We start from the raw sequence: 16,314 nt of genomic DNA on the forward strand, positions 1-16,314 counted from the left end.
TGTGCTTGTTAGTGTATGGCCAGTCCGGCCCTGATGTGACGGTCAAATCAAGGGTGATGGGGTTCATTTAATTAGGATATGAAGTCAGAGGAGTCATTTCTGATGATGTGACTCAAATTCAGCGGTACTGATATATGTAATGAGGCTCAAGTAGGAAATTAAAAAAAGTAATTATTTTTTTAGTCCACCTATAAAATTGCTCATGATGTCTTGTGCTATGTTTTAAACCTGATTAAATGCTAAATGTTTAATAATGTGAAAAATTGCAAGAAAGTGCAATAGTAATTTTTCAAAAATACTCAAATAATTATCAGAAGAAATATAAATAGGTAATCTTTCCACTCTGGAAATGTGACACACGCTAACAGTTCCTTTCCGCTCCCAGCCTCAGAATCACTCGCCACTTGTGCTTGGACTGGACTGACAGTTTAATAACTTTGCTATTTTGCATCTGTGACACATGTGCACCAGGTTCTATTTGCCATAAAGTGTCACTAAAAACGTCACACATAAAGCAAACAAATGTCACACTTAAGGACCCTGGAAACATTGAAATGTCACGCATAAGCAATCTGTAAACGTGGCAGCTATGCTTTCTAGAACAGTGGTTCTTAACCGTTTGGCTGCTGTGGACCCCCACGGATTCATTACTGGAATCCAGGGACCCCCACTGAGTCATGATTAGAAGCCCGTGGGCTGCCATTCTAAGCAATTTCTATGACTTGAATCGCAAAACAATACACAAAAGTGCAAAAACATGTATATACCACACAAGATACCCAAATACTGGAATATTTTGTTTAATTCATAATCAATTGAGGAAAAGTTTGCAAATTTCCAATTTTTGTTCTTTATTTGTATAGATTTAATTTTAATGTGTGAACTGTAACATCATTTAGTTTTGTAAAATTCATCAACCCCCCCCCCCCAAAGAGGCCTCGTGAACCCCCTGCATCCCCAGACGAGAGGTTAAGTACCACTTTTTGAGAAAGAGGAAAGATTTGGAGAACTCCGCATCATCTTCTGGCACCGGGTATCCTTTACCAGGTGGTAAATGTAAGAATAATAATGAGGAGCACCCCCTCCAACTCACAAGCTAATATAGCCCACACATGTGCTATTGTAAATGTTTGATTCAGCGGTGTAGCTAGACCTTTGGCCGCCCGTGGCAGTCCCTGCATTTGCTGCCCAGTGGCAGCCACATGTAAGATCGGGGGTGCTGGTGAGACCTGCGTTTGTCGCCCCACGATGGCTGCAGGTTAGAGAGGGAGGCTGCTGCCCCCAAACCTCATACTACCCGGGGCAGACCGCCCTCCTGCCCTCCCGCCCCTCCCTTGCTACGCTACTGGTTTGAATGTTATTGCTCCTGTACTAATATTGTATTAGAGAGGACTGCAGTTATTGTACACATAATTCTGTATCCATATATTCTCTTCTGGGTTCACTGTTGCTGTTGTTGATGTGAAATAATAAAACAGATATAAAACAAGCATTGGCAATACCAATCGGTCTCGCCATATTCATTAGGTTAGCGGTTTATATTATATCATAAATAATCTAATTTGTTTTTGTGACATGTAAAAGTAGTGTGTAATAGAATCCATTTGATGGCTTAGTTTGTTTAAAAATCGAATTATTATCATGGCAAACATTTGTAAGCATAAAAACAGTAAGTAATACAATATATTTAAGTAATTATTGTTACTTTATATAACTTTTATTGCACTTTGTAATTTTAGACTTATATTCAACAGGAAAATTAGGTCTTTTTCAGGATCAAGGTATAGCATACATGTTTTTAAACTTGTAAGTAAATGAAAGAGGTCTGCAGTTTATAGTGGTAGCTCTTCGTGAAAGTGCTGCTGGGCGGTGAGGCGTGGTGGGAGAGGGGCAGGGTGTGGGGTAGTAAACTCTGGCATTAAGCTGAATGGAGTGCACTGATTTGCTTTATTTATGTAATTAAGTGAACTCCTTTTGTCTTAATGCCGGAGTTTACTACCCCTCACCCTGCCCCTCCCCTGCCCCGCCTACTGCCCTGCAATTGTCCCACAAGGAGGTCTACTGCAATTATGGGTTTTGTTTTGTTTCTGTGTGCAACAAATGCAAGGACATCTGTATGCTGAAAAAACAAGGCTCTGGTGACATCGTAGGGTGGAGGAGTGTTATACTTTCTTTAGTGCGGCGGCAATGAAAGCAGATATTAGAGGGTCTTTAGAAGAGGTGATGAGTGGCACGCTAACCTACTGAGCTGTATGAATTTTGATGTATAAAAAGGAGAAGAAGAGCTAAGGTGACGAAGCCTTTTTAGCCAACTATGATAAACTATAATGCAATCCATAACCTGCTTCATGCACTGCATATAACCTCACGGGTCATCAAGGACGGGACATCACAACAATGAATACATCACCAGGGACAACGTTAATGTTAACCCTGACTAAGGAAACAATTGAGCTTTTTCACACTGGTTTCCTGAAAGTGCAATTATAGGTTTTGTTTTGTTTCAGTGTGCAACAAATGCAAGAGCATCTGTGTGCTGAAAAAAAAATCATTATTGAATAGTGTGTGTCCAGGTTTGTACGGAGATCATGTAGGTTGGCTACAGAGTAGATAGCAGACACACGCATATGCAGCAGGCACGCTAACCTACTGAGCTATATGCATATTTAACAGAGAAAAAAGAGCAGCGCGGCTCAGGTGGCACAGCCTTTTTAGTCCGAAGCATAAAGTCACATTGGAGCATAAAACTGGAACTAGGTTAAGTTTCCCTGAGTAGCAAACAGCCACAGCTGAACGGGAAAAGAGAGGAGATATGAAATATATGCATAGAGCACGCACAACAACCCGGATGCTGTAGGCCCTTTAGTGCGTTGAGAATAGGTAAGAGGTGCTGCAAAGGAAGCCCCCAAGGCTGTGGTGCCAGTGTACGGTGGAGGAGGGTGATACTGCTGTTACTGCGTGGGTGTAAAGGCCTACATTAGAGGTTTTTATAAGGGGTGATGTGTGACATCCAGAACAACAAAAGGAAGCCTTCCCAAACATGTGGGCAAAGGTTTCTATGTGCTTATATAGGCACAGCTGGTTGGACGTTGCAACACTGTGCGTAGTGGCCTACATGGCTATATACGATGGAGCAACGATTTGTGTCCTTTTAAGCGGAGGTACGCTTTATAAATGATAATAAAGTGGTTTGTGTTCCGGTTTGTATGGAGGACACATGGGTTGGCTACAAAGGCAAAACAAGCATTTGCAATGCAATAGGTTTCGCATTTGCGAGAGTTTCAGCTATTGGCATTGTAAATGACAATGTCTTTTATTTATATGTTTAGAAATTCTGCAAGTGGTGTGTAAACACTTTGTACTTATAGTCCTTGCTTACGAGAAGCAAGGCTGGCAGTAAAAGAGGCGTAGTTACTGACAGCGTTGCTTCTCGTAAGCAACGACTGTAAGTACAAAGTGTGTGTTTATGCACCACTTGCGGGTTTTTAAAACACATAAATAAAAGGCATTGGTGTTTATAATGGTAATAGCTCAAACGCTCATCTATGCGAGACCTATTGCAAATGCTTGTTATTTTTTTTTTTTTTTGCAGTTTATATAGTATGAACTCGGCCCAGAGCATTGGAGTGCTTTGCATGAGCAAAAGTTTACATTACACAAGCCAAGATTCCTTTTTGGTAAGGCAGTGGAGATAAAGTTATTTGGCCAGAAACACAAAATGTTGAGCAGATACCAGAACCTGGTTTCTAAGTTGCTATGTCTGCAGTGGCTTTGGCCATTAGGCCATATCTCCTACAGTCTCCTTCAACTATTGCGGGATGTCCACAACTTTTGTCAACCATTCGTCTGAGTGATGTCTGGGTAGGAGCCTATTGACCACTTTTAGCATTTGTATCGTAGGGTATGGTTGGCTGATGGGTGAAAATGTAATTAACAAATTTGCTAATGTACCGATATGGTTTTGTCGTCTATTTTTTTAACTGATTCATTAAATAGATGATAGCTTTGTTGAAATGTGCATAAGCTAAACGAATGGGGACAAGATATGTTTAAGATGTACATCCAAGCATGAAATGTTGGCAAATTACTACTAAATATATTTCAGACTTGTTGAGCTGTGCTTGCGCTCAAAACCTGATAAAAGGCTGGATTGCAGTACACCTCAATTAGGCAGCAATGTTAGCGCCTGTCACGAAAGCCAAAACAATACACGGCACTACATATTCCGAATCTAAGGAGATTAATAAATACATCTGCACGGCAGTCACTTTGACAAGGGCAGACTGAGTTCTCAGAGAGCTAGCAAAATCAGACTCCGGCGATTCTCACCTGTGCTGTTCCCGTCTGGCGCTGACAGGTGGGACAGCAGTCGGTGTCACCGGCGTGCAGAGAGCATCAGCCCCTCGGATCAAGCCACGCCGGACTCCCATCATAGCAGCTGAGGCTGAGAAACACTTCCTTCGAGTGTAAACTGCTGCAAGAGACTACACTGAGGAGCTCCGCCCCCTCAATTCAAGTAAACATTGCAGCTGTCTCCAATAACATTTATACATATTTTTGCAGATTTATATAGCGCAAACTCGACCCAAAGTATTGGAGTGCTTTACATGAGAATCAGATACATTACACAAAGAAGCATTCTGCTTTTTTCAGACACGGGTAGATTGAAGTGATTTGCCCAGAATCACAGAAAGTTGAGCACACGCCGAGACTCGCACCGGGTTCCCACGTTCCCATGTTCAAAATTCATCAGCTCAGGTCGTAACGCCACACCATCTCCCAAAGACCCACGCTCTGAAGTAAACGTTAGGTAACCATGATCCGTTCTAGGTTTGCTGAAAGGGGCTCTTCAAGTGAGGGTAGATGAGGTGTGATCTTTTTGTCCAGGACCCCATTTTTACCTTGACAAATCTTCGATAGACTTGACACTGATTGTGTTTATAGACATTAATGACTTCCTGCTAACACTGCCAGCCTTGAATTTACCAGTTTACACCAGACATCCCAAATTATGATCTTGTAAAAATGAAACTCCATCTTTATTTTGTCAGTTCGAATATAATATAAAGGGGATTATTATGTTGCCAGTCATTAATGTGTAACAGTTAATCATATATCATCGCTCTAGTTTCTTAGAAAAGTCAAATGCTGTGTAATATCAGCTCCTTCCTTCATGATGCCGAATGCTTCACAAAATAGCGCGCAAAATTAGTTAACTATGTTATCCCCAGGTGCAAAACCGTACAAAGGACGAAAAGGAGACAAATGAGAGCATTTTAGAATTTAAAGGACAGATAGGTGCTTAGGGATTTTTGAACCGATGAAAACTCTTATCTCTGTCACTTCATGCTTTCGCAAGTGTCACTCAAATGAACAATCCCCGCACCCATGTCCCCCTACTCTGGATGTATGTGATCACACTTCTGTCAAGGTTGGCGCTAGCTCCCGAGTCAATGGTTAACTTTGTGACGATGATTCCTATTGGTCCGTAGCATCTGAGGTAAATCTGAATAATGACATGGTGTGCAATTGCAACATGGATATCATCTGTGTGCACAAGAAAATGCCTTAAATAGTTCATTTAACTTATCTTGAAATGTAACATCCAATGGGTGCAAGCCAAATATTGCCCCGATTACTTACCGGTAATCTTCATTACTCCGAGTATAGTCTTCCTCGCCACAGGACTAACAAAGTGAGCTTCAGCTCCACACCAGAACCTTCCAAAGCAAAAAAAGTCAGCCTCCCATGCCTCCCATCCCTTCCCAATATGGCCGACCCAGTACACCCATGACCTCTATAAGAGGCGGGCCGGCCCAACCCATCAGCCTGAAACTACCAAGCATAAACATGAAGCTGATAGCCAGACAGGGAGGGAGGGATGGGAACTCATGTGGCGAGGAAGACTATACTTGGAGTAATGAAGATTACCGGTAAGTAATCGGGGCATTACCTCCTCGTTAGTCTTCCTCGCCACATGACTAACAAAGTGAGCACATACCAAAGCCAAGCGGCTTCATGGAAACTCACAAGAAACCAATGGACCAGAAGGGAAACCCACGAGAGAGGGCAAACCCAACAGACCAAACGAGCGGAGAAAACCACCCAAGAGAGAGGCAACCACGGGCAGGAAGAACCAGCCCGGGACAGAAAAACACTGGAAGGGCCGAAAACCCCGGACCCCCCCCCCCCCCAGACAAGAAGTGCCGCCAGAAAATCCGCCCAACCAAGGCAAAAGGAGGACAGAGAAGACAAGTCACCAGACCACACGGATCCAAAAAGCAACCGAAAACAGGTCCACAAACAGAAAGCAGCAAGCCGGTCCAAAACGCCAAGACCGCCCAACGGACAGCCCAAAGCGAGGGGGGACCCAAACAGCCCATGAGCCACCGGAGCCCCACAGGGAACGAAGAAACAGAGGGCAGCCACACCACAGATACCCAACAAAAAAAGGCCACTGCAGCAAGAGACCCAGGCCGACCAAAGCCCAGCCACGCGCATGGTGGACCACCAACAGCGAGAGAGACGAACCACCCCCAAACCAAGGACCGGAGGGGAGAAGAAAACAAAAGCCACCAGAACCGGAGGCAATCAGGGGCAGAAGCAAAAGGAACCAGAGGGAACCCAGACCGGCAGGAGCCGCAAGAACGGGTGGAGGCACAGAAAAGGAAACCAGCACCCCACCCGAACAACAAAACGAAGGGCACCCAAACCCCACCAGCAAGGAGAGGCAGGAGGGACATGGACCACAGCCGGCCAAAGGATCCCCGGACGGGAACGCGACAGCAACGAGAGAGCCCGGGCAGGAGCAAGGCAAAACAGACCCCGGGGGCCACAGGAAACCACAGCAAAGTGCCCCCGTCAGCAAGGCCATCGAAGAGGACCAAGGCCAAGCCCCAAACATGAAGGCAAACACCCACCAGGGGACCCAAGCACAAGAAAGCACCACGGACCCGGAAGGAAGGGGAATGCAGAACAAACGAACAACACAGCCCAGCGCAGAGGACAAGCAAAAAGCCCCAGCAACAGTCCACACGCAACAAGGGAGCCGCCGAGGCGAGCACCCGGTAGGCAAAACCAACCAACCCCGGGACACAAACTCAAGACCCTTGGAGGAAGAGCCCACAAGGCCACAGCAACGCAAACCAACCCCAAGGACTGCCCCAGCCGAAAAGCGGAGACCCAACAGGGACCGGAGCGAACACAGGGGCAAGGCCACAGGCAGCAAGCCACCAAAGGCGAGAAAGACAGAAGAGCCGGATGGAACGAGGCCGAGAAAGGTCATACCCCCAGGGATAAAACCAGAGCCGGAAGGACCCAGCACCCCCACCAGGGGCAAAGAAGAACAGGAGCCAATCCGCACAGGGAGCGTCGGGCCCCAACCGGTGAAGAGAACCGGGAAAACCATCAGTCCCCAAGGGGCAACAAATAAAAACGTGGTAGGAGAAGAAACCACAAGCCGCAGGAGCAGAATCGGGAAGCACCCAGGCGAGCCCCACCAACAGGAGAAACATCCCGGCCAAGCCAACAAGCCCAGGCGCAAACCAGCACCCGGGATCCAGGCAGAGAGGGACCGAGGCAAGAGCCCCAAGCAGCCCCCGCGAGGCAGGGGCAAAACCAAGCCAGGAAACGGCCAGCAGAAGGCAGACGATACACCGCCAAAAACGGAACAACCGAAGCACGCCCCACAGGCGGAGAGGACGCCAACACCCGGGAAGGGGAGACCGGAACACAACGACCACCAGCTACATGGGCAGACAGGGCGGAAGGGGAGCCATCCCCAGAGGCAGGGGCACCCGGAACAGAACCAGGGACACCCGGAACCGCAGTCAAACGCCCTACCGAAAGGGACACCCACGGGAACATGCGAAAGCGGGAAACCCCACAGAGCACCAGGACCAACCAGACGGGGAGGACCCCCAACGGACAGACCAGGCAAGCACCGACAGACAAGGCACAAGGAGCCCAAACCCGACCCCACGGAAGAACAGCAGCCGGGTAGACAACCCAGACCCGAACAGCCGGGGGGCCACACCAAACCAGACGAAGGGGGACAGTCACCCAAGGTAGGAGATCAACCACAGAGCCACAGCACGTGGGACCAGACCCACACAGCCAGAAAAGCAGGAAACCAGCGGCAAGGAACGCACGGATGAGGCCAGCACAAGGGAACAGGGACCAAATCCACTGGACACCATAGCACACCACGCCACTCCAGCGTAAAAACACCACCACCAGAGCCACGGAAGGACCCAGGAGAAGTGAACACGCATCACAGGCACCAACCGAGAACCGTGACACCTGCCACAACTGGAGTACGGGAGCGCGGGGGAACCCAACACCGCACACTCAGGCAACGACGAGGAGGAAGGTGCAAGGGACGCCCACCGGGCCAAGGAGCAGGAGGAGGAGGGTACACCACCGTAGCGGCCCGAGGAAGGCAAGCCAAACTGCAACAACCGGAGCAGAACAGGGGCAAACAGAGGACCCACCCCAGCAGACAAGCCGGTACTCACAGCTCCCGAAAACCCCGAAGGCCACATCAACCAGGACTGGCCAAGGACAACAGCGGGGAGCAGGCAGGTACAGGAAAACATAGGAAGGAAGGCGAAACCCGGGAACGGGAACACACACCTCACCGGGCGAAAAGCCCAACACCATGTCCACAGCACCAGGCACACCCAGGCGGGCCGCCAACCAGGAACCAACCAGCCCGCACCCGAGAAAAGACGAGAGCAGGGGCTACAGGGAGGACGGCCGCAGGGCTAAGTCGGCGAGACAGACCGCCCTGGAAGGGACAAACACTGCGACAAGTAGAGAACCCAGGGACCCGACGAGCACGGACACCCAGCAGGAAACCGGGAACCGACGTCGAAATAGGCCCCAACCGCCCCGAAGGGAAAACCAATCCCAACACAGCAGAGAAAACGAGAGGATATCTGAACTCTGAGGGGTAAGACTAAATCAAAATGTGATCCAATGGAACAGAATCAATGGGAAGTGAAACCGTAAACTAGAGAGCAAGAGTCTCTGACCTCACCCATGAGGCCACAGCGTCTCCAGCAAATGAAAGACCAGGGATCGAACACCCCAGCCACAGAGTAAGAGACAAAGACCCCAACCAGCAGGCGCTGCCACAGAAAACCTCAGTAATACGGAACGCCTCACGAAGTCGCGTGTCATCCCTGCGCAGGGGCCATGCTAAACTTCACAGTATCGCACCAAATGGTAGGATATGTGCCGCCGAAGCGCACTTCAGATGAAGGCACCCAGTCACACCGAAAGACCAGGAAAGCGAACCCCAAGCAGCAGGGCAAGAGACCAAGACCCCAACCAAGAGGCCAGAGCGACTCCTAACACTCAGCGACAAGGACGTCCCATGCAGCCACATCGAAAAGAACAGGGAACCGGAAAGCAGAGGAGAAACGCTCAGAACCACAAGAGGACGAGCGCGACTACACAAACACCAAAAAAAAAAAAAAGGCAACTGGAAACCCCGAAGGGAAAGGAGGAACCAACACAGAACACTCATCAGAGGAAGTGTTCCCGCCGTCCAACACCGGGCCAAAATGACCCGAAGAACAACGCAACCGTGGGGCCCCCCCCCACAGCAGCCGCAAGTGAGGCAGCCCGGCAGCCGGACCCCAAACAGAAAAAAACAGCCCGAAGCAGAGCGCACTGAGACTGAAGCAGGACTGGGAGCAGGACCCGCCCTCGAGGAGGCGGACCAGAGAACTCCAGCTGGAAACCAGGAGGGGAAGGCAGCAGCCCGGACTCAGCCAACGGAGTCGCAGACCCCCGTGAGAACCCCCGAGCAGACCCCGGAGCGCCGAGGAACGCACTAGCCCTGGCACCCGAAGGTAAGCCCAGCCCGGGACAGCAGACCCGGCCAAACAAACACACGCCCAACGGACAGGGAATCACAATGGGGGAGACCGGGACACGGGGCGCGTCCGCAGGAACGGACGGAGGCCCACAGGTGGAGAGGACCATTGCCATGGGATTGAGGGGGATCCCCCTAGCGTCAGGCCAACTTCCCCCGACGAAGGCACCCTTCTCGATCGCATGCAGCAACCCCCCCCGCCGCATCCAACTGAGACGGGTCGGGGTAGAGCATGCCGGGGAAAGAAAACCCGACGGGCAGGCCAGCCAAGGCGACACACATGCGTCAAAGCCGGCCGCAGGGTATCAGTAAGCCCCGCGAGGCATGAGAGGCAGGGAGCACAAGCGAGGAACCCCGGCAGCCGCACAGAGAATCAGGAGAGTAAGAGTCACAGGTCGAGGCCACAGCGACTACGTGACAGCCCACAGCACACCACCCAAAACAAAAGCCCGCTAAAGCAGGGCACAAAGAAAGGAATGGAGAGGGCGCAGGGCAAAAACACTCCCAAGAGCCCGCCAGCACCAGAAGCCCGCTAGAGCAGAGCGTCGAACCCCAAAGGGACAGTGCGAGGGCTAGAAGGCAGGGGAACCAGAGAGCGAGCCTGCTGGAGCAGGGCCTCCCCCCCAGGGCACAGGGACCCGCTGGAGCAGGACCTCAGCCCAACTTACCTGATCAGACGCGCTGGAGAATCTGCAGCGCAGAACAAAAAAAACAGGCTGATGGGTTGGGCCGGCCCGCCTCTTATAGAGGTCATGGGTGTACTGGGTCGGCCATATTGGGAAGGGATGGGAGGCATGGGAGGCTGACTTTTTTTGCTTTGGAGGGTTCTGGTGGGGAGCTGAAGCTCACTTTGTTAGTCATGTGGCGAGGAAGACTAACGAGGAGGTAATGAGAACTGACCTCAACTGGCATTGGTAGGTGTGTGGTTTGTATTCTATGCGCTTATGCTGCGGAAAATCGGTGCTGCATCACAAGGGGCCGCCAGCATAGTGGCATAACTTCACCAACATCATATGTGCTGCTTCATCTTCTAGCGACATTAGAGGACGTGGCATCGCACAACCATGACCTCTTTAGTGTGGCAAGGGCAGTTTTGTTTCTTGAAAACTCGGGCTGCAGCACAGTAAACAATTTTTTTTTTGCTGATTTACATAGCGCGAACTCGCCCCAAGGGTATTGGAGCGCTTTACATGTGCACCAGTTACGTTACAAAAAGACACATTATTTTTTTTTATTTTTGGTACGCACGGGGAGATTAAGTGATTTACCCAGAATCACAGGATGTGGAGTAAACACCAGGGCTCGAACCTTGGTTTCCAGCACCAAAGTCGGCAGCTCTAGCCGTCAGACCACATCCTCTCCCAAGTTTTCTTCTTTTGACTCACACCATCGTCTTCGCTCTGTGCAAGTTTTTGCAAAGGTGAATATGAAACAAGCATTTAAGGCGCTCTGAGTGAATATTTGCACCCCAATGTGACAACTTCATCAAGATTCTGGACTTGTTTTCTAACATTTTAAATCCCTAAGCTAGCGAAAGTATCTGTATACAATTGCCTTTTATATGATGACGTCTATTGCAGAAAATAGAACACAATTTGTTTAAATTCTACTTCTGAACCGGAAAGTATTTTTATTGCGGTCTGCGGTTACCAAGAGGCTTAGAATGCAGAGGCTTAGAATGCAGATTTATTCGCACGGTTTACCGCAGATTAAACTGACTAGGAGATGTCAACACTTGAGTCTATCCCCGATGGAAACGAGTCTCTGCGTCGGCTCAGCCTCCTGTGATTCTCGGCAAATCACTGAATCTCTTTGTGACTAAAACATGAACATATAAAGCGCTCCAATGCCATCACTTTGAGTTCGCACTTTATAAACTGCGGAAATAAAAGTGAAAAGTGGTGTCCAAGCTTGCCCCAGCCAAGTGTGCTAACCAAACGGGGGGGGGGGGGGGTTTATGGGTTGATCTTCATTAGGGAGGGTAAAGGAACCGTTGTGATGGCCTATATTTAAAATTGCGTTTTTAAAGTATCTACAATTTTAAAGGGTTATCGTAGTACACGAGTTTACCAGCAAGAAAGGCATTCTGAAGTGGATGCCTGCTTGTGCCCCGGGGGACCGCAGAGTGCATTCTGATAGAGAAGCACTCAAGTAGGTCCCTGTTTGTGCCCCAGGGGTACTGTAAAGTGCACGCAATGCCGAAGACAGCATGGCGCTGGAAATGGAAAGGCAGGGACTGCGTGCGCGTCCCTGCTCCTACCCGCGGCAAAACTCCAGGGGAGGAAACTTTCATTTAAAATAAGTAGTTACCACAAATGGGTACATTTATATCAAGCAGTTCCACTGGTAATCTCACATGTGTCTTTTGTTCCCAAATATGGGGCCCTGAAAGCGAAGAGTCGGTACCTTTTCAGACTGTTGCTGCTATGACGATGCAGGCACTAGAATGGAGGCAGCACCCGCGTACCAACTTCACGAGAATAATTCTGTGATTATAAAATGGTTACCACCCCTGCCTGCGAAATCCCTACGCACAGTGCGTGGATGTTGTGAGGGCTGGCAGAGAGGAGCTCTGGAGAGAGCTCCGAGGCTGTTTTACATTTAAAGTGATAGTGCTTGTAGACTTCCCATGCACTTATGGGGGAGCTGAGGGAAAGCGAGAGGAAGGAAGGGGTTAAGGGTGGGTGCATGGTGGGAGGGTGTCTCGGTGGCGGAAACAAAGATAAACCCCTCTAAGGGGGCTTGTCTTGAAGCGAGGAGAGGTGGCGTAACATATAACGCTGCAGACTTTGGAGCTGGAGAGCAGTGTTCAATCCTCGGCTTGGGCCGTATTAATCATAAATAATTAAACAGACGGCTTGGGCTGTATTAATCATAAATAATTAAATGGAGATCTCAGATGAGAGTGGGGAGCCAAATAAAACAAGCATTGTCAATGCAATAGTATGGGGGTGTGAGAAGGCATCCGAAAAAAGTATTCTGTGCAGTTGAGAGGAGGGAGAGACAAATAAACAAGCATTGTCAATGCAATAGTATGGGGGTGTGAGAAGGCATCGGAAGAAAGTAGTCTGTGCAGTAAAGGGGCCAATAGCCGTGGAAGGACACAAATGAAGAGATGTCCATCATAAGGAGGGACTAACAATCCTACAGCGAATCAGTACTTACCATTTAAGGCACAAACCAATGAAAAGATGATGGGTGGAGATGGTTGGAGAGTGGGCGGAGTTTCCATTCTATAGTGTATACTGCATGTCTCAACGAGACAGCGCAAGCGCTGCCTAGGCGAGACCTAAAAAGGAGGATTAGGAGGAGAATCTGAGGATTGTCAGGGACCATTTTTGCTTTAAATAAAAATATATAATAAAGACGTGGTGACAACGTGCAAGCATGCGTGAAGAGAATTCTTTGTCGGATTTAGGCAGTTTAATTGGAGAAATTATCTGTGAACAACAGAAAGGGAAAAATATTGGAAAGATGTTTGTTTCGCATTCGTCAAAATATTGGGTTTGCTTCTCCTGGCGCTCCTGAGACTCCTACGGAAACGTTGCTGTTACAATTCCAAAGACCCTCACAGTTTGAACCTTCTATTTGGCCATCATGTATTGTTCAAGATTCTTAAGAAATGGAAGTACCCTGATAAAATCAGTCTGCCCAGGTTCCTGGCACAGTGATATCAGATAGGAGAAATAGAAGCTAAGCTGATGGACTCTGTTGGTGTGGGTTTGCTGGGCAGAATATCTATGACAGGGAATGCTAATATTAAAAAGCCAACAGATACAAAAAGAGAACTCTTATTTGCGGAAATCCTCCGTAGACTTTCAATTAACGCTTAAAGCCAGAATATATGGGGCATTTACTACTCAATCGTTGATTTCTGATTTAAGGAATTTCTTCGAATCAACTAAGAAGGGTGTTCTGTGCTTCTTGAAGGAATGGCTAGACAAAGAGTAGCCTTGTCTGATGTCTCGTTTAGTGCTGATAGAGCTTCAGCCTTGACAGAAAGCACTGTGATTTTAGCTAGCAGGAATCAAAGGCTAAAAGACTAGCACATAGTTACAGCCAAAATTGCAGCAGCATTACATATGTCTTTTCAGGGAGTTTGATTATTTGGCTCCGAATTTGAAGAGAAATTACACTGTCTTTTCACAAAGAAGAAACATTTTCGAACAACAACATAGAATAACTTTAATACTTTTGGGAAGTTCTTCACACAGATTTTAAGGAAACAGAAAACTCAGCTGCATATGTACAAGCCCCTATCATCACCACAACGTCACTTATGTCGACGTTGTGGTGGCGATAGGGGCTTTGCCTCAGTGTTTATTTGTAAAATAAAAAGTGCAGGTGCTCAAATGTTTTCGTAGGAGGCCAACACCCACTTTCCTGGCTCCACCCATATCCACCATTGGCTCCACCCACTTCCACCATTGGCTCCACCCACTTCCACCATTGGCTCCAGTGACATGTACCCCATAATGTGGCCTAGATATTGACTGATGGAGCAACATAGGCTAATAAGGGTAAGTCAAAGGCAAGAGAAATGTTTGTGCAGCGCACATCCTGAACTCATGTTTTTTGAAGGAGCGCTCAAAGTGAAACTGAACAAAAAGGTGTTTTGCTCCATGAAGTAAAGTATTTGCCTATGGTTACAACATTTGGTCAAGAATGAAAGCCAGATTCTCCCCTTTCAAGCTCTGCAATTCACCAATTATAATTAGATGTGTATTTTGCATTGACATCAAAGGTTAACACTTTGTCCTTAATCTATGGGGACATAAAATTAGCGCAGGGGGAACAAGCCGAACCACATTTTATTTTTTGCAGGTTTACTTGGTGCGAACTCTGACATGGACAGACAAAGGAGCACTTCACAAAAGGCAGACGCAGTATGCGTAACACTTTTTTTTACCAGGCACATCCAGATTTGCCAGAATTCAAAGCTGAGCCCATGGATTCGAACCTGCTTCCGTATGTCTCTCCTTTGCCTTCGCCTCACGTGCAAGCTCCTCAGACTTTCAGCATCTCACCCACGTCTATCGCAAGCACAGGCACAAAAATAAGCAGCAAGAACCCAGCGCCGACAATGGTCTCTCTCTTTGCCTAAGATCACACGATTCGGTTTAGCAGGAAAGCTGGGATTCACCCCCAGAATGATTCTACTGTTTTGCACTATGCAATTCAGCCGGAATGACTAGATGGGCACATCTTTCGGACTTCAAGGGTTAACGCTTTGTCCTTAATTCATGGGGAATGGGATTTGAAATTTAAAAGTGTTTAAGAGTTGTGCTGTGTTGGAAATTCTGAATTGATGAGCTGATGACCTTCATTTTAAAAAGATTTTGAGCCAGTAGAGATTTCTTACGCATAGTAATTCATGTGGGGGCGCGCTGCTATTGAGCATTCGATACATTAGCAGCAGCACAAATGAGGTCCACAAAAGGGCCATACAAGGAGACACTGGAGAAAAGTGATTTCAACAATGAGACTGAGCTAAATATGCTATACAGACTCCGGCAAGTTCAAATAACTATAGCTTTATTTTCGTAGTAGGCACTTTACATGGGTCTTTGATGCTTGCACTCCACATAATAAAGCCTGAAGACAAGAGCACAGAAAATGGCCCTGATGCAGGACTTAATGGATACCAATTTAAGTAATGAGAGTAATGGGATGCATGGGAAGGCTGTTCACATACGCCAACCAGCTCCAGAAGAAAGTAAGACGAAGCAACAAAAAATAACATCCTGCTTTGCTCTTCACCAGCAGATAAGTTTGCCTACACCTCTCCGTATTTCGTCTTCTAGTGCTTAGTATAAAAGTGACACAACAGCTGAAGAATTCCATGTTAATAACAACTCAAATAAGTTCAGTTCAGTTTCAGTTTCAGTTAATGAACCCGTTTCCTGTAGGGAAGAAATTTTGGAATACAACCTAACCTCCACTACCACCACAAGCACCCACATAGACACAGGCAACTTTTATGCAACCTCGATTTAATCAATGAATTAAAGGCAATGGTTGTGACTTGGATTCGATTACTGACCCAGTCCAGATGAAGAGTTAGACTCAGTTTCAGACGCAGGCATAAGATTCTAGCTTGACACAGCCCCTGGCATCAAAACCGAAAGTACTTTTGCTAACACGATGCGTCTACACCAAATAATGTACATATTGACGTGCCTCCAACTTACCCAGTTCTTGCAGCAATAAGCAAAACATTAACTAAAATATCAGACACATTGATTGAAAAATCTCTGTCATTGGTCAATCAGACAGCATTGATAAAATAATTTTCTCTGAGCATGCAGATAATAATCACTCGACTCTGTTACTGTTAGGCAGGCTGCTGCGCAGATTCATTAACTGACCAGGCCCTGTGCTGCCTCGCCCTCACACTGGTGCGTGCTGCTTAGGCTGCGCTGCGCACCTTT

At 47.8% G+C, this 16,314-nt stretch overlaps 1 protein-coding gene and 1 non-coding gene across 5 annotated transcripts in view; both read right to left on the reverse strand.

Moving 5' to 3' along the window:
• Positions 1 to 16,314, reverse strand: part of LOC146860839 (synaptotagmin-1-like) — a 343,159-nt gene that overhangs the window by 160,294 nt on the left and 166,551 nt on the right. The gene's annotated exons all lie outside the window — the stretch shown is intronic.
• Positions 9,149 to 9,254, reverse strand: LOC146860840 (U6 spliceosomal RNA). The gene has a single exon (XR_014979353.1). It is a non-coding gene; the product is annotated as a U6 spliceosomal RNA (small nuclear RNA).

The sequence above is a fragment of the Triturus cristatus genome, chromosome 3_1, assembly GCF_964204655.1.
Source record: "Triturus cristatus chromosome 3_1, aTriCri1.1, whole genome shotgun sequence".
Taxonomy (NCBI): domain Eukaryota; kingdom Metazoa; phylum Chordata; class Amphibia; order Caudata; family Salamandridae; genus Triturus; species Triturus cristatus.